Source organism: Pleurodeles waltl, chromosome 12, assembly GCF_031143425.1.
Source record: "Pleurodeles waltl isolate 20211129_DDA chromosome 12, aPleWal1.hap1.20221129, whole genome shotgun sequence".
In the NCBI taxonomy this organism is placed as follows: Eukaryota; Metazoa; Chordata; class Amphibia; order Caudata; family Salamandridae; genus Pleurodeles; species Pleurodeles waltl.
Window position 1 is genome coordinate 509,198,913 of NC_090451.1, and position 18,504 is coordinate 509,217,416.

Consider the following 18,504-nt stretch of genomic DNA (forward strand, 5'->3'; position numbering starts at 1 on the left):
AGAACTTACCTCCACCAAACTTGGACTGAAGAGTCACTGGACTGTGGGAGTCACTTGGACAGAGTTGATGTGTTCCAGGGACCACGCTCATCGTGCTGAGAGGGGACCCAGAGGACCAGTGTTGCAGTCTTTTGGTGTCTGCATTAGCAGGGGGAAGATTCCGTCGACCCACTGGAGATTTCTTCGGAGCTTCTGGTGCAGGGTGAAGGCAGGCTACCCCCAGAGCATGCACCACCTGGAAACACTTGAGAAAGCCGGCAGGATTAGGTGCTACAATGTTGCTGGTAGTCATCTTGCTACTTTGTTGCAGTTTTGCAGGCGTCCTGGAGCAGTCAGCGGTCGATCCTTTGGTAGAAGGTGAAGAGGGAGATGCAGAGGAACTCTGGTGAGCTCCTGCATTCGTTATCTGAAGAATTCCCCAAAGCATAGACCCTAAATAGACAGAAAAGGAGGTTTGGCTACTAAGGTAGGAGGATTGGCTACCAAGAGAGGTAAGAGCCTATCAGAAGGAGCCTCTGACGTTACCTGCTGGCACTGGCCACTCAGAGCAGTCCAGTGTGCCTCCAACACCTCTGTTTCCGAGATGGCAGAGGTCTGGGACACACTGGAGGAGCTCTGGGCACCTCCCCTGGGAGGTACTGGTCAGGGGAGTGGTCACTCCCCTTTCCTTTGTCCAGTTTCGCGCCAGAGCAGGGCTGGGGGATCCCTGAACCGGTGTAGACTGGCTTATGCAGAGATGGGCACCATCTGTGTCCATCAACGCAATTTCAGAGGCTGGGGGAGGCTACTCCTCCCCAGCCCTTCACACCTATTTCCAAAGGGAGAGGATGTAACACCCTCTCTCAGAGGAAATCCTTTTTTCTGCCTTCCTGGGCCAGGGCTGCCTGGACCCCAGGAGGGCAGAAACCTGTCTGAGGGGTTGGCAGCAGCAGCAGCTGCAGTGGAAACCCCAAAAAGGCAGTTTGGCAGTACCCGGGTTCTATGCTAGAGACCCAGGGGATCATGGAATTGTCCCTCCAACACCAGAATGGTATTGGGGTGACAATTCCATGATCTTAGACATGTTACATGGCCATGTTCGGAGTTACAGTTGTGACGCTATACATAGGTAGTGACCTATGTATAGTGCACGCGTGTAATGGTGTCCCAGCACTCACAAAGTCCGGGGAATTTGCCCTGAAGGATGTGGGGGCACCTTGGCTAGTGCCTGGGTGCCCACACACTAAGTAACTTTGCACCCAACCTTCACCAGGTGAAGGTTAGACATATAGGTGACTTATAAGTTACTTAAGTGCAGTGGTAAATGGCTGTGAAATAACGTGGACCTTATTTCACGCAGGCTGCACTGGCAGGCCTGTGTAAGAATTGTCAGAGCTCCCTATGGGTGGCAAAAGAAATGCTGACGCCCATAGGGAACTCCTGGAACCCCAATACCCTGGGTACCTCAGTACCATATACAAGGGAATTATATGGGTGTACCAGTTTGCCAATGTGAATTGGTATATTTTGTCACTAGCCTGTTAGTGACAAATTTGGAAAGCAGAGAGAGCATAACCACTGAGGTTCTGGTTAGCAGAGCCTCAGTGAGACAGTTAGGCACTACACAGGGAACACATATAGGCCACAAACATATGAGCACTGGGGTCCTGGCTAGCAGGATCCCAGTGACACATAACAAACACACTGACAACATAGGGTCTTCACTATGAGCACTGGGCCCTGGCTAGCAGGATCCCAGTGAGACAGTGAAAACACCATGACATATGGTCACAAACAGGCCAAAAGTGGGGGTAACAAGGCTAGAAAGAGGCTACTTTCCTACAGTGGTCTGCCATGGTATTAAGAAGAAACCAGCATTAATGCCTTGGGCATGGTGCCCCTCTAAGTAAAGGGCTGTATCGGTATCACAACAGAGAATTTAGAGGGTTACCTGAGGTGAATGAGAACACAAATATATATATATATTTTTTAAATTGGAAGGCGTGGTAGCATAGCCACTTAGAACTATGGGCATGCCGACTCAATTATATCAAATTGAGAAAGGTTGCTCTTTATTGCACTTTGATAAAGTTGCAAAGTTTTTCAGCTTTAGAAAACATCATGCATGGGAGAAAAGCTTGCATAAAAAACATTTTTGCAGAAGACGTTTTCAGAAACGTCTTTTTGCAAGACCATTCTTTAATTAAAAATAGGTTTTTTCATGGGTTGCTTCCAGCAAAACCCTACAAAACTTACTTTTGAACGATTCCTGTCCTGTGTGTTTTTAAAATTTTGAAATATTAATGTACTTGAAGAAGCATGCAATGTTTTGAAAAACTTTATGATGTTTATTGAAGAAAACGTGCATCTTTACACAGCACTACTTGGCACCTTGGACAAAGAAGAGGGGGAATTTTACAGGATACCTGGTGAATGGAAATACCCATTTCACGTACATGTCAAAAATAATCCCAATGGTGTTGCTTTCTATGTGTAATCACCATACTAAAACAGTAACTGAAACTACTTGGCAAGAGCAGTGAAAAGGGAAGCTTTAGATAAGAAGGAGCAACGTGGTTATGTCAGGGTAGCGCATACTCCTAATAACTGGGTACATAAAGTAGGGAAACAGGAGAATGGAATGAGTGCAATAGGGGGTTCTGAAAATATGTAGGAGTTGTATGCACCTTTATGTGCATTTGTAGTGCCTTGCTACTCCCTGTATGTTCCCATAGTGCTTTCAGAACTGAGACACCCATTACTGCGCTTGGGTAATAGTAACGAGAACAAAGTGGCTTGCTGACAACTTATTCTTTTGTATTATCTATTGGTTAGCGATGACTCATACTGAGTAGTCAGTGGCGAGGTTACACCATTCTTGGGTGTTGTTTGATTGATGATATTGGATAGTGGCAAACTAGATCATGTTATAGATGATCGGGAGCACTAGCAGCATGGATGCGTGTGCCCAATGGTATTGCCCTTTGGTTTCTATTACTGTTGTGTATGGTTCTTCATTGGTCGGGCTTGTTGGCTATTTTTTTTGATGAAGCTTTGCCCATAAAGACTCCTTGATGCAGTGTTATGTGCATCTGGATGTGGAAAATATAAGTGCACTTCCTCTGGATGGGTGGTATGTAGATGTGCGAGTGTGAATGTTGAGGTGACAAACACTTAGTCAACCAAATGGTTTGGATCTGTGTTGTGCGCCTGATGTTGCTAAAGGTTGTTTCTTATTCACAAGCTTTTTTTATTTTGATTAGTGTTTATTACAATAAACAGTCAAACAAGTTAGTTATGGCAAAGCAATGAGCACCTCTGTGCAAGGGTATGTATTAGCAATAGTCCATAGGGATCAAGTACATAGAGAGTGACAGAGTCCGGAAATATGCTGGTAGATACAGGTTAGCTACAATCATAGTTACAGATACAAGAGTTTACCAGCACTAATAAACATGTACATGACATCTACTTAGGATGGAGCATAGTAATTATATTATGAACAGAGGAAGTGCGGGTGGAAACGTGATTGCAAATGGTTACAAGAATGTCGTGTTAGGAATATGGAGGCTATAGGAATGCCAGGATACCAGGCACTGCATTCTGATTGCCTCATACTGGAACTGTTGTGGTAAGTCCGTACTATGAGCGTGGGTATGTTACCGGAGCCTGGCATTTAAGGCAGGGAAATGTCTTTCTTGGCCTCTATGTCAAGAATGTAGTTATCCCAGCCTCCCAATCCCGTTCTCAACAAGCCTCTGGCCCTCATGGCATGTAGTGTATCAGCTTCAGGCCGAGCCCAGAGTAATAAGGTACGCAACCATTGTTTTGTGTCTGGCACTGAGGGAGCTTTCCATGTCATGGCTATTTGGCGTTTAAAAAGTACGAGGGCAAGATCTACAAACCGATGCAGCTGTTTGGAGCCTTTGGTCTTAGGGCGAAGGCCCAGCAAGCAAGAGTCTGGGGTCAGGAGCAGGGCATGCCCAGTTAGCTCTACCGTGATGGCTATGATCTCAGTCGAGGTTACCACAGTTGCGGGGGGGCAGTCCCACACCATATGAATCCTGCATCTGGATGCCGACACCAGGGGCAGCCAGATCGCGCGTTGGGTAACATGCGCTCGATTCAGTGTGGTGATAAATCAGTGTGGTGCACATAATTGAATTGAGTGTATCTAAAGCGAGGACTACGCGATACTTCCTAAACTTGTCGCAATGCCTGCGCCCATGCCTTAGCTGTGAGCGGAAGAGGTAGTTGTCCCACCTAGTCTTTTCTTATTCACAGACTTAAGGAAGAAAGATAACTCCTGAAAGCATGAAGGAGTGGAATAGGACTGAAGGTGGATGGTGTGTAAGATTTAGATTAGAAGCAGCCCAATGTAATCCCCCTCTATTTACAGAATATAGGGCAATGAGTGAGTTAAACTAGGAATGGGCAGGGGACTCAGTTTGAAAGGACAGACTGGGGTTGTGACACATATCATCCAACATATGGAACGCTTCCGAGTCATAGTAATCAGAGAGACCCTACAAGAACAAGATTTGCAATGAAGGACCGGTGACAGCATACTATTTACTGATATTCATGCAGCAGTCCTACTATTATATTTGTTTTATGTCCATAAAAACAGAGGTGGAAGAGACACTAATTCATCGTACAGGTGGCTGACCTGCTAGAAATGGATCCCCCGACCCTGACAAGAATCAGGAAATGGATATTGCAGGTGTTAGGACTACTCCATAAACTTTTTTATGTCCAAAATGTTTTGACAAAAATATTGTTTAACATAAATATTGTATCCTTAATGTTGCTTTAAAAATGATTGAGTATTAACTTAAATACGGCGATATTTATGTAAACAGTTTAAACACAGTATTTTTGTCAGACTATAATAAGTCCCTGGTATTCTTGTATCATACTGTGTGTAAAATTACCACCACTGTTTATCGAAGTTGGGGTGTGGTAGTCCATTGTCTTCACCTCAGGAGTGTCTGCAAAACAGATGTTAAATCATGGCCCTTCTCTACTTAGGGGGAGAGGCTGGCATCTGGTAGATACATAGAGCAGACACACAGGTATGTATAAGAGGTGCTGACAGTTGTCATCCAGATTTGACAGAGGGAACCCAACCATTATGAGACTCATGGAAAGTAGCTTGCTGTTCTCTGTGAGAAGAAACTTTGAAGCGGGGGCCACAGACTGCACAGATCACGTCAAACCTTCAAGAGCTTCTTAGATAGCCACCGAAACTCTAACAAAGCCATTCTTCTCAAGCAGAAGGAAGAACACATGTAAAAACTTAAACCAATGTGTAAATGCTTTCATTTCCATTGCAGTTAATGGTGATAAATGATATTTGCTGCTGATAATCTTCAGAGCTGCCAAACGGATACTGGTTGTGCAAAGTGAGATCAGCTAATGCTTCTGTGATACACATCTTACAAACTCAAGGAGCAGCAGATGTGACCCTGAAAGGCGGTTCTAGCAACTTTTAATCCATTCCATCAATCAGAGGAACGTTCACTTCTGTATACCATCCAGCCTTCGTGAAATGGTGTTGTGTATTTACAGCGATGGGATTTAATCTATTTTATAGAGCAGTTACCACACAGGAAAAATGAAAGATATGTGGACAAACTGACTGATACATCGCCTACCTGTCCAAATCACTTCCCATTAAAGGATAACACTATTCAGAAACACATTTACCCGTCCAGTATTGTCACTCTGGGTGTGAGGAGAAGGAAGGAGCTGCAAATAATAATTAGGACAGATAATACACCTAACACCACCAAATATTGTGGTACCAAAATACAGCCAGAATATCAACTACTAAAACATTGGGAAGGTAAGTATATATATAAAATGTAGATTTACTGTGCTTAACGCCATATCTGTGCAGATATAAGATATAAATATATATTGTCAAGGTACCTAAATGTAAAGTTGAGATTATACAACCTATGCAAGGTCTATTTGAGGATGACTACATGACAATAAATATGTATGTATAGCCAGGTACTTCAGCTGCTTGACTGAAGTAAGACATATGCAGTTGTGTAAACCTAACATTTAACAATCCCAAAGCATATTATGCATCGCATGTGTAATATGCAAATAAACTTCAGTTTTGCAAGGTCAACAGGAAAAATGCATCAGAACCCCATTTTCTTGGATTCTAAACCCATATTCCCTTAAGGCCATAGAAAAGACTGACAATGACTGGAAACCTAAGCAAAATATGTAAAGAAACATTGCTTACCACCACAAATCTGAGGGTAAGAAAACTAAAATTAGGTCTGTGAGTACACTTAATATTCTTTACTAATTAATTTCAAAGCATGTATGTTGAAATAGAAAAACACCATAACTATATAGTTAAATATACTTTCGTTATGATGAGTTGTCCCAACTAAAGAGGATGATGCACATTTTCGTGGCTTAGCAATAATTAACACCGCCTTCGTCAACACAGATTTTAAATAAACATTGACAAAGCCAATGGCTTTTGCCTTGTTTTTTCTTTTTATCTAACTCGATACCAAATACCAGAAAAATGTTATAATAATGTTGGTTTTAAATTTGATAAACTGTTTAGCTGTTTATGTTGTTTATTAATTCAACATACATCACAACATAAATAACCATTACGGGTTTATTAAATGTAAAACAAACATCATTGTAACATTTTTCTAATATTTATAATCCAGTTAGAGAGAAAGAAGACGAAAGAAGACTGAGAAGACAGCAGCAAAGAAAGAAGAAAGAAGATGGCAGTGAATTATGAAGACAGAAAAGACGATATAGGGTGAAATAGAAAGAAGACAGCACAGAAGAAAGACGACATAGAAGATGTCATGCGGCGAAGAAGAAAGAAGACGGCAGTGAAGAAATAAGACAGAGAAAACAGCATGCAGCGAAAAAGAAAGAAGATGGCAGCGAAAAAGAAGACAGAGAAGACGGCATGTGGTGAAGAAAAAAGAAGACGGCAGCGAAGAAAGAAGATAGAGATGACGGCAAGCGGCGAAGAAGAAAGAAGACAGCAGCGAAGAAAAAAGACAGAGAAGACAGTATGCCGCAAAGAAGAAAGAGGACAGCAGCAAAGAAAGAGAAGACATCAGCGAAAAAAGATGTCTGCGAAGAAAGAAGACAGCATGCAGAAAGAAAAAAGAAGTACCTTCATCGTTGTAGCCAGAGGAAGGACACTGGCGACTGTCCAATGGCAAGTGATTGGAAGGAGTACTTGGTCTAGAGGCAACACGATGGCTTGAACAGCAAAGAAGACAGTAGGAAGTGAAGCAGAGGATGTGCAAACGACGTGCTGGCCAATCACAAGCATGTAAATTAGAGCAACATTGAACCAAGCTAATGGTAAGTTCAGGTAAGTAAGGGAAGGGTTCGACGCTCCTTTTAAAAAAAATATTATCACCAAAAGATTTCTCAAGCACAGCAAGCAAGTGCACGCGTGCAGGCAAAACCTAAAAATTAGGAACATTGATAGGAAGAGGAGTTCAACTGCAAATGCTAGCAGTTGTGGAATAATCTTTCAATGAATTACATCCATGTTAAACAGCTAAAGTCCAAACAAGGAATGTCAAGGAATAGCTCCAGTATATATATTCCCACTCCCACTGCAACAATAAAATAAGGCATAAAAGCCACCACAGAAATAGGTACTCCAGACCACACCAACAACATCAATGGCACGAAACACACATACAAAATAGCGGATGGCCAATATCACTCTCATCACCACTCTGCCTCAACTACTAACAACCATCCTTAGCAATGGAGTCATGCTGGTTTGAAACCAACGTAGGTTGGTTTAAAACCAGCCACTGACTGATGTGTTTACCGAGATGTCTATTTCTGTGTTGGAATTTACATCAGACTATGTGTGTAAGTTTGTGCGTGTGAATGAGATAGTTCTATGGGAGAGATATACTTAGAATCAAGCTTTTTATAATAACTTCGATGAAATTAACTTTCCCAATATTGACTTGTATATACAAGTATAACAAAATATTTGCCTGGATAAGAAGTCTATTTTGTTACTATAAAAAATATACTTTAAGGTTGATTATCAAGAATATAGTGTTGTCACAGACCCCATTTGAATTTTCTGATCCGTCAATTATTTGGTGCTCCCACTTCCTGCTAACATCATGCACCTGGTGTGGCCAAAGCCCTCCTGGATTATGGCACTACATCTGGCTCTTTCGGTGGCTAAGTGGACCACTAATATTTGGACAAGGTCTCATTTGGTTCTCTGTCCTCACTCTTTTCATCCTCAGACTGGCTGCAAGGCTCTCCTCAGCTGGTTGGAAGTGCTCCCAGCTTCTGGCTTTAACTGTTCCTGATGTCAATGCTTCAGTGTCCCAGTGGATATATTTGTGAGCATCATCCATGTTCCGACTCCCTCAGGTTCTCTCAGTGTCCTTCTGGCCTAAATCCAATAGTCTTCTTCTGTTTTTTATGTCTGTCTTTCTTTCTCCCCTTATTCTTTCCTTTCTATCTATGTCTTCCTTGTTATTTTTTTCCCACTCTTGACTCTGTTCCCTTTTTTTGTTTCAAGGCCGCCAAGGACATGAGTTATCCAAAGAAGGTAAATCATCTCTCTCAGACCCCGTGCACCAGCCATCATTTCTAAATGTATTTATTTTGTCCCCCAGTGGTTGACGTTCTATGATTAATTGTGGTGATGGAAAGAGGGAGTGAGCACGTTTACAAGTTCTGGGGCCCTTCTGGACACCGACAACTCCTGAACAAGGTGGCATGGTGATCACTTTCGGGCTGCCTCACTGATATGCATATGACATCTTTAATGATGTCACACGTCTATCATATAGGCCTGGGGCGGATTCCCTAATTCCATCTAGGTTCATCATTGATCAGGCTGGTGGGCGGGGCTATAGGAGGGGCTGTGGGCAGCTACTACTGACCCCTTCTCCTCTCTTGCCAGGCCCAAGCTCGATCCATTTTTTTTATGTTGGTAGGAGGGGGGAAGGTGGGAAAGAGGGCAGGAGAAGCTGACCAGTGCCTTCCACAGCACTATGTGGCTGTGTCCCTGCCAGGATCCAGGGGCCGTTTGGATGTTTTCATAGTCCAGGAAATAATCCAGACTGCACCTGGCTCCTTGCTGGAGTGCAGAACTGAGTGCTGTGCACAAGCCCTTGTTGGCTGGCTGATAGAGCATGCTGAACATAATGTTTGTTTTCTAAAACCTTTTAGTTGGCGTATCCAGATGCCGGTTGTATTTTTTGTAGGCTAAGAAAAAAATCCAAACAGTGTCTTGCTCATTTTCGGGCAGAGAAACATCGAGAAAAACAGCAATGGGTCACAAGATTTTTATCTCTAATTTTTTGTGCAGAAGGCAGGTTCCTTAAAAATAATACACCATTACGCCTGACAGACTCTACATGTAGCAATGTAGTTTGTTCAAAAGCCCACAATACCTAATGCAGTGATACCCAACACAGCAATCGGGCATTATTTCTTACCTATAATGCCAGCGAATTCTGAGGACGTTTTTGCAAACGTTTCTTGTGTAAATTGACTTACACTAGGAAGCAAAAATATATAGAAATGCAATAGATGATAGCAAATGTTTTACCATTATGCATTTTCACAATTTCTGATGAAAACTCTAGGCCATAAGGTATTGCCCAGGGGCAGGAAAGGCCCAAGAATTGTAACTGTGGAAAGTGCAAAAAAGACGCTTGGAATAAGGTTGATTTCTAGAGTATGGGTAGCAGCAGTATTGGGACATAGGCTTGGCTGGACCTTGGGAAACCAATTAACCCCAGACATTTCTGAAAATTGGACATCTAGAAGAGTCCTGAGTGTGTGGCTTGTTGGGATGCCATCCCTTTTCTTTTTAATACCCTGAAAGCCCTACAAATGTCAAATACTGGTTAAAAAACCTAAATTTCCTCACACTTCTGATTGGGAAAGGTCTGGAATCTGAGGGGGAAAGCAAAACTCCCACCAACACAACTTCCCTCCTTTTCTACCCATAAAACATTACCTCACATTTGTGGATGAGACTATTGTAACTGACAGTAACGGGCCAAATCAATGACTGTGTGAGGAAAGTATAATGTCAATGCAGTCTTTACATTGTGACAGACTAGGCTGATTCCTGTCCGTACAATGTCCTTTCCACACATGTGGAGCACTGATTTTATCAACAGAAGTGTGGGAATATTGGATGGTAGTACTTTTGCCCTTTGCTTAATGTTCTGGAGTTTATGTCACAGAAGATTGAAGGAACTGTTATTTTTACGAATACATTGACATTTGCAGGAATTTCTGGGTAATAAAACACTAAGATTCATTGAAGTCACAATATCCTGGATTCTGATTGGTGTCTAGTTATAAGAAATGGCTGGCAAACACAGGTTCCATTGGTTGCTAGCCAAATCCGAGGCCAAATACTGGAGCTATCCCCTGCTAGAATGTTTCTCTATCAAAAACATTCCCTAGTTCCTGGATCCAAGCTCATACCCATCAAAAATCTACACATCTGACAATCCCACAGTCAGAAGACCCACCAAGACACAGCCATGGGTTTAGTATTGGCAGAGATCTGTTCTAATATGAGAAAGACTGATGACAACCAGGGGTTGAGCACCTTGTCCCGGCCAGCCAATCATGGTGAGGGAGGCCGGGCACCCACGGGAAAAAACCTTAGGATGTGTAGATGTTAGTAATGCATGGTTGTGGTATGTTTCCATGCAGCCAAGTGGAGATACCTAGGGCTATAAGACAGGTGCCCAAAACTCGCATTTGACTTGCAGTTGTTTTCCAATTTTCCAAAATGCGCAAACCCCATTTTATTACCTGTGAGCACCCTGAACCCAAAGAAAAACAATACATGTCTGGTATCCCAAAGTGCCAATGCTGTTGATCAAACCTTGGCTGGGATATATTCCTGCTCAAGGGATCTGTAAGAAATAACCATGTTGTAGAGAAAAATGCAAAAAACTGACAAATGTCACAAACAGTGCGATCTTCCAGCTGGCCAGTTATAGTGAGGGAGGGGTGGCACAACACGATAGAAACCTTAAGTTGTGTCAATATTAAAAATGTATGGTTGTGGTATATTTCCACACACTTCAGGGCTGATACCTGTACCCAAAAGACAGGTCATCTAAACCGGCATTTCATGTTATGTTGCTTTTCAAATTTTCCAAATGTAGTGCACCAATTTTATCACCTTTTGGTACAATGAGCCTACAGAGAACCCATACATGTAAGGTCCCTCATCCTCAGGAAATCCAATAGAACAAAGGTGGCGGTTCAGGCCACTCCAGAGAGAGTAGCGGGAACTACCATGTTTTGGAAGATAAATTGGTAAAAGCTGAATATCTCCATTGTTCAGCCAGTTCCACCAGCCAGTTAACTGCGGCAAAAGAGAGCTAGGTTGCACCACTAGATTCCTTAGATCGTACAGAACTAGAAAATAAATCGTTTTTTATACTTTCCACATAGTTGTGTTTGATATCTGTCATCAAATGAACATTGCATTACAAACAGGGACTATATTACAAAATTATGCAGGCTCCATGGCCTGTTCATGAAAGGCATTCTAGAGTATATAATGTAGTACTACATTACGTACTCCAAAATGCAATACACAAACTTTGCGTTGTCTATTACCTCTGTACAAAGATCTCTGATTCAGTGGCAGAAATCTCTGCGCGTGTAGGAATAGGATTTAGTATTATATGCGGTTCACAAAATACATATTTAAATCTACTACAGTAGTACTGCTGGCAAAATAGGCTTAAATATATCCAGTCCAGCCTTGGCGTAAGTCAAGCACAACACATGGCCAAACATTCTTTCTGCAACATACTTCCAAAGAAATCTGTGGAGGCAGGCAATAACGCTACACTTAAGGAAACATATAAAATAAACTGAATTAAATGACATTTTGACTTAAACATTATTTAAGGGACCACTCTATGTGTCCTATGGGGTCCGGATACTTGTATTCTGACCCCTTATATGTTTTTGCACTCTTCCTTTCCCACCCCCAGCCGATGCAACAAACAAAATGGCGGTTGCAACTTTTCTGTCAGGTTGCAGCCAGCCAATCAGGGCCTTGCTTTTCCCCCAGGATTAGTGGGTCCAGATCTGCAGAGCCGGATCCGCAGAAGATCAGCATCCCTATATATCTATATTTTTTTAACTCTAATATATCAGAAACTACTATACGGATTTACACCAAATCACAAAAAGCTTGCTTTCTGGACCAACAGCTAGCATTCTGACAAATTTGGTGTAATTCTGTCCAGCAGTTCGGGCTGTAGTCGTGTTCAAAATCCCTATGGGAAAATGCATATCGAAAACGTGTTTTGGGAACAACCCGTTTTCTCGGCTCCCGCTTGACGGATCACTCTGAAACTTTCAAGACAACAGCTGAACCGACTGAAGTATAAGTTTTAAAAATGTTGTGAAGATTCGTCAAGCAGCGCCAAAGTTATTGGCAAAACAAAAACGCTTTTCCTATGGAAACTAGTTCCTTACTATAACTACCTACTGGTGACTGCCAGTAGGTAATATATTTGTAAAGCTCTGGAACTGTGGTGTGCAAACACACCAGCAGTGAAAGAGTCATCCTTGTAGTTGAAAACTCCCAAATAAACCTAGTGTGTCATATGGAAATGTTGGATCCAAATTTGCTTATTTATGTCACACACTTCAGGACTGATATGCTTCATACAATACAGCACCAGTATTTATGTGTTGCCACTTTCAAATTTACCAACCACCAGCCTCAGCTCTTGGCTAGGCTGCCTTTATGCATGCTTCCACTCACTTTTCTATATCTGATTATTGTTGTCTAAATATCGTGTGACACAAATATTCATGACATAAGTGTTGTTACTAAAGTACCACTTTGTAGGGTGTAGATTTCCTACTAACAACTCCAATTTTTTTTAAGGGGGATGCCGAAGATTTAGGGTAACTTATATGTATTGTAACGTGTATTATACCACTACAATACCACTTTCCCTACAATACCATTTCATGTAGTATTTTACAATCAGAATTACTGGATCATTAGATCAAAGGTACACTTAAGTTGAGAACAATTCTTATTCAATAATCATGTGTAAGATTTAACAAGAAAACGCACTACAAAAAATTCCTTTAATTAGGAGGCACATTACAATAAAAGAGTGCACAGTGATCCATTGAGGAAAACACTTAAAATGTTCCTAAATTACAAAAATTTTAATGTACACACTTCTCAGGAGGTTGTAAATGGGACAACATAGCGAACAATCGCAGGTAGGTATATGTAGTGTTGGCGACCGGCGGTCGCCGTCACTACAGTATACACTGCAACAAGTGAAGTTCAAAAACTCTGACTAAATACTATTGGAAATATAAACTTCGGCAAACGAGTCACGTTTTTATTGAACAGCCCAGAGCAGGGTTTCTGCCAGCGTTTGTTATGTTATGTCATGCAGATTTGTAGAGTGCACTATCAGTCTGAAGGGTATCTGGCGCTCAGCAGCCTTTCCACCCTTTTGTGTGTGTCAACACGTCTCATCAAAACAAAGGAGTAGTAGTCAGTGGAATTCTCTTTCGTTTCTGCTTTAGGCCTGAGAAATCAGGAAATGGACTTTTGAAAAAAACGTAACAATATCAGTGTTTAAAAACTGTTTGAATATTGCACACAAAAAACTGTAAGCAGTACAAGAGGGCGCTACACAACGTTGCAAAGGAGAAATGGGCAAACTGGACCTACTTCTGTCCCTTTCAAGCTCAAACACATTTCGTCCCACTGAACCAACACAATCACTAACCTTTACATTAAAAAGTTAATCACTGACCAAAAACAGACACCAGACCACCGTTAACCATATATACCAAGCTGGATAGCTTCTTGCGCCGCCACCATACAAAGGCCACTGGTTTGAAGTACAACACATTTGTTGAGCCACAATTTGACTGATTTACACTTTAAATATCCTAAGCGTTATTTTAAGGTGGAAAAAGGTTTGATTAGCGTGGGTAGTCAAATAAAACAGCCTAAAGCTGACATTCATGCACATTACTGTCCAATTAAAAGAACGGTGTCAGGTGGCTTGGGGCCCTGCCCCTTTAAGCCAGTTTGCTGCAGAACGCGTTCCTGCCTGTCACGGGGGAGGGAATGGTAACAGGCTGTGTCACTCAGAGGCTGGCGAGGAAGCCGTCCCAGTCACCGGCCAGCACCACACTGTGACGAGATAGGCCTTTGACCTGCTTTGTGTGGGCTCCACGCGGGAACAAACAACAGACCGTGTAAGTGAGTCTGCGCTGATAGCGAGAGCACTGCTCGAGATAAGGAACAGCTACAGTTTAGTTTTGAGGTAGTTTGTGGTGCAAGGCCGAAGGTCTGGAGATAGGCGCGTGCAGATAAGCAGGTCACCCTGAGAGAGACAACAGGGAGGGAAATCCCATACCCGGGGGGGTTTAACATTTGTTTGTGCACAAGGCTCAGTGCCAGAGGCAATTTTCTCAGGGCAACCCACATTTTTTTACGATAAATATTTTTTTGCTGCATTTGGCACCACATAGATTAGATAACATTCCGTGGCACTTACATGTGAGTGTGTTATATATTTAAAGTGTGTGCACGTTTTGAAATAATATGTAGTAGGTGTGATGATCTAAGGCTCTTCAGGTTCTGTGGCAGTACCCTGCCTTTATTGAAGGTCTTTGTGTTTCGAATGCAAAGACAAGGTGGGCCTAACCCAGGTCAGAACTAAGGGCCCGTCTTAGGCAGTAAAATACATGCATATCAGGGGACACTATTATGTTATCCTTGTCCTGGGCTCCTCTGAGCTGGCCTGGATATGGGTGCCCCTCCAATACCATTAGCAGTTACAGGCTGTGGGATGTAAAGGTCCTCTGCATGGTAAAAACATATACCCCTGCCCTAAGTGCTCAACAGCGCTATTGCCTGGATCCCTCATGTTACTTTTTGTTTTCACGCAAACATGGATCATGCTTGTGTATCATGACAGGCATGTCTTACGGATTGCAGTTTTGTTGGACTGCGAGGGGCACCCAAAACACTACCCTCATAGTGGCGGAAGGTTACTAACTTGACCGGGAGTTAAGCAGCACAAGCGTGGTGGTGGCAGCATATCGCCTAGTGATCAGTAGGAGCAAACATGTCTTTTTTAACCTGTATCAATGGAGGGAGGCCTACAGGCCCACTCACTTTTGAAAGGTCAGCTGCTGTGTGCTTAACTCACCTTTTGGCCTAATTCATTTAGATGTAAAGTGATGTGTAGTGCAGGAGAGGTGACTTTGCACTGGTTGTATGTTTGCCTGGGAAGGGTACAGTACAGGGGTTGAGCAGTGCTGTGCAGTGCATGCATGGTGAGCACATGCACTGGGCGCATGTGTACATGGAAGGGAAACAGTACACAAAGGATGTAGTGCTATGCAGTGTGTGTATGATGAGTGCATGTGCTGGGTATATGTGTACTTTTGAGTACAGTATATTAAGGGTAGTTTTGTGAAGGGGGCGCATGGTGAATGTTTGTGCTGGCTGCATTTGTGCTTGCAAGTGTCAGCACAGACGGGCTACAGTACTGAACAGTGCACACAGAGTGAATGTGTGTGCTAAGCGTATGTGTGTCTGTGGTGGCACAATACATGGAAGTAACAGGACAGTGTGTGAGCTGTGTGCATACACTGAGTTTAAGTGTGCCTGTAATGGTACATCACATGGAGAAACCTGGGTTCCATTTTGGGACGGCCAGGCATGCATGGGGAAGATATGAGGTAGAGGAATCACTACAGGCAAAAATGTCTATTGTTGCAGTCCTGTGAGCTGGGTGGGACAAACGCAAGAGGGAGAATGAGGCTCCCCCTGTACACTTCAGAGGGAGCTCTTTGATTCACTGAGTGATCACAAGGAAGGGACCTGAACACATGTAAGGAAGGAGATGGGGCTGATAAGGGAATTATAAGGTGTGGGGGCTAGGAGCCCAGGATTAGCCTTTTGATGCACATATCACTGTGGCTGGCATCTAAGTGTGAACTCTAGTCATTCTTATGGCCTGTGTTGTGGGACTATTAGCTTCGGAGTCTCTCCAGCTGCAACAGGCGGCTTTTCAAGAGGAAAAGGGAGAGAAGTGTGTACTTCAAAAGAAGTAGAACCCCAACATAAAACTTCAAAGGCCTAGACCGTAAATCACATTTGGTGTCTGGAAATGGACAATCAGAAGGAGAGGTTGAGACCCCAAAAAGTGTCATCTGCCAAGCAGCCAGACAGGCTGTGTTAGTAGGGGAGGCTTTGCAAGAACTCTCCAAGTCCACCTAGTCTCCCTGCTGGGTGATGGGATATAACCCGGGGAAACCAAGACCACCAGCTCTGGAGCCTGGAGCACCAGCACCTGCCTTTTTAGCCAAGGCCAGTGTGCCTTATGAGGAAAGGAGGGACTGGGCGGGAGCAAGGTCCAGTGGGTGAGCCCTGCAAAGTGTAAGGAGATGGATGCTGCCCTAATCAGGTCGTTGCCCATGTGCAAACTAGAGTTGGCGACCCCCTTATGCCAAGAGAGGGGTGCCATGAAGATAGCTGTGTAAAGATTGATGTGCAGTAAGGGCAGAAGCATGTGCAGCCCTGTTGCAGCAATTTTGTGTGGCAAGAGTGGCAGCTGTGGAAATGACTGCCTTGGAGAAAAGGGCCAGGCCTGTGCAACACTGTAGCAGCAAACCTGTATGCCACGAGGGACTGCCAGGGTACGGACTGCTGTACTGTAAGGTCGGAAGCCTTGTGTGACAGTGGCACAGCAACCCTGTATGGCATTGTGAGCTGGCAGGAATAATTGTGCCATATGGATCCAGCAGAAGCAGGCGAACTGTGAGCAGCGGTGACCCCTGTGTCACCAGAGTCAAGAAGGACTGCATCTGAACTGATCCCATGGATCGAGCGTGGAACCCGTGGGAGCATTGCTGCTTCAACGGGATCAAGATAGGGAGCATCAGAATCCCCACCCCTCCTTTGGGAGCGTGGACACTTACCCTGCAGGAGAGGCACAGAAACACCTCTGATGGCTGCTGGAGCATGACTGCATAGGGTCAGAGGATAGTCTGTTAAGTGCTGCTGCAGTGTTCACGTGCAGCCTACTCACCGGTGCAGGATCAGAGCTGTTGAAAGAACCCATGGACGGGGCACCATCCAAAACGCTGCTGCAGGAGGCTGTACTGGCTTGTAGTGAGTACCAAGGGGTACTTACACCTTGCACCAGGCCCAGGTATCCCTTATTAGTGTAGAGGGGTGTCTAGCAGCTTAGGCTGATAGAAAAGGTAGCTTAGCAGAGCAGCTTAGGCTGAACTAGGAGACGAGTGAAGCTCCTACAGTACCAATAGTGTCATATGCACAATATCATAAGAAAACACAATACACAGATATACTAAAAATAAAGGTACTTTATTTTTATGACAATATGCCAAAAGTATCTCAGTGAGTACCCTCAGTATGAGGATAGCAAATATACAGAAGATATATGTATACAATACCAAAATATGCAGTAATAGCAATAGAAAACAGTGCAAACAATGTATAGTCACAATAGAATGCAATGTGGGCACATAGATATAGGGGCAACACAAACCATATACTCTAGAAGTGGAATGCGAACCACGAATGGACCCCAAACCTATGTGACCTTGTAGAGGGTCGCTGGGACTGTAAGAAAACAGTGAGGGTTAGAAAAATAGCCCACCCCAAGGCCCTGAAAAGTGGGTGCAAAGTGCACCTAAGTTCCCCAGAGAGCACAGAAGTCGTGATAGGGGAATTCTGCAGGAAAGACCAACACCAGCAATGCAACAACGATGGATTCCCAGACGAGAGTACTTGTGGAACAAGGGGACCAAGTCCAAAAGTCACGATCAAGTCGGGAGTGGGCAGATGCCCAGGAAATGCCAGCTGTGGGTGCAAAGAAGCTGCCACCGGATGGTAGAAGCTGAGGATTCTGCAAGAACGACAAGGGCTAGAAACTTCCCCTTTGGAGGATGGATGTCCCACGTCGTGAAGAGTCGTGCAGAAGTGTTTTCCCGCAGAAAGACCGCAAACAAGCCTTGCTAGCTGCAAGGGTCGTGGTTAGGGTTTTTGGATGCTGCTGTGGCCCAGGAGGGACCAGGATGTCGCAAGTTGCGTGAGGAGACAGAGGGGGCGCCCAGCAAGAGAAGGAGCCCACTCAGAAGCAAGCAGCACCCGCAGAAGTGCCGGAACAGGCACTACGAAGTGGAGTGAACCGGAGCTCACCCAAAGTTGCACAAGAGGGTCCCACGAAGCCGGAGGACAACTCAGGAGGTCGTGCAATGCAGGTTAGAGTGCCGGGGACCCAGGCTTGGCTGTGCACAAAGGAAATCCTCGGTGAGTGCACAGGAGCCGGAGTAGCTGCAAAACACGCGGTTCCCAGCAATGCAGTCTAGCGTAGGGAGGCAAGGACTTACCTCCACCAAACTTGGACTGAAGAGTCACTTGACTGTGGGAGTCACTTGGAC

The 18,504-nt window shown here is 43.9% G+C and overlaps 1 long non-coding RNA gene across 1 annotated transcript in view; it reads left to right on the top strand.

Moving 5' to 3' along the window:
- The first annotated feature begins 14,152 nt into the window (after positions 1-14,152).
- LOC138267450 (uncharacterized) overlaps positions 14,153-18,504 on the top strand; it is a 54,383-nt gene continuing 50,031 nt past the window's right edge. The window contains exon 1 of the long non-coding RNA XR_011199805.1: positions 14,153-14,280. This is a non-coding gene — a long non-coding RNA (uncharacterized lncRNA). The remainder of the gene's footprint in view (positions 14,281-18,504) is intronic.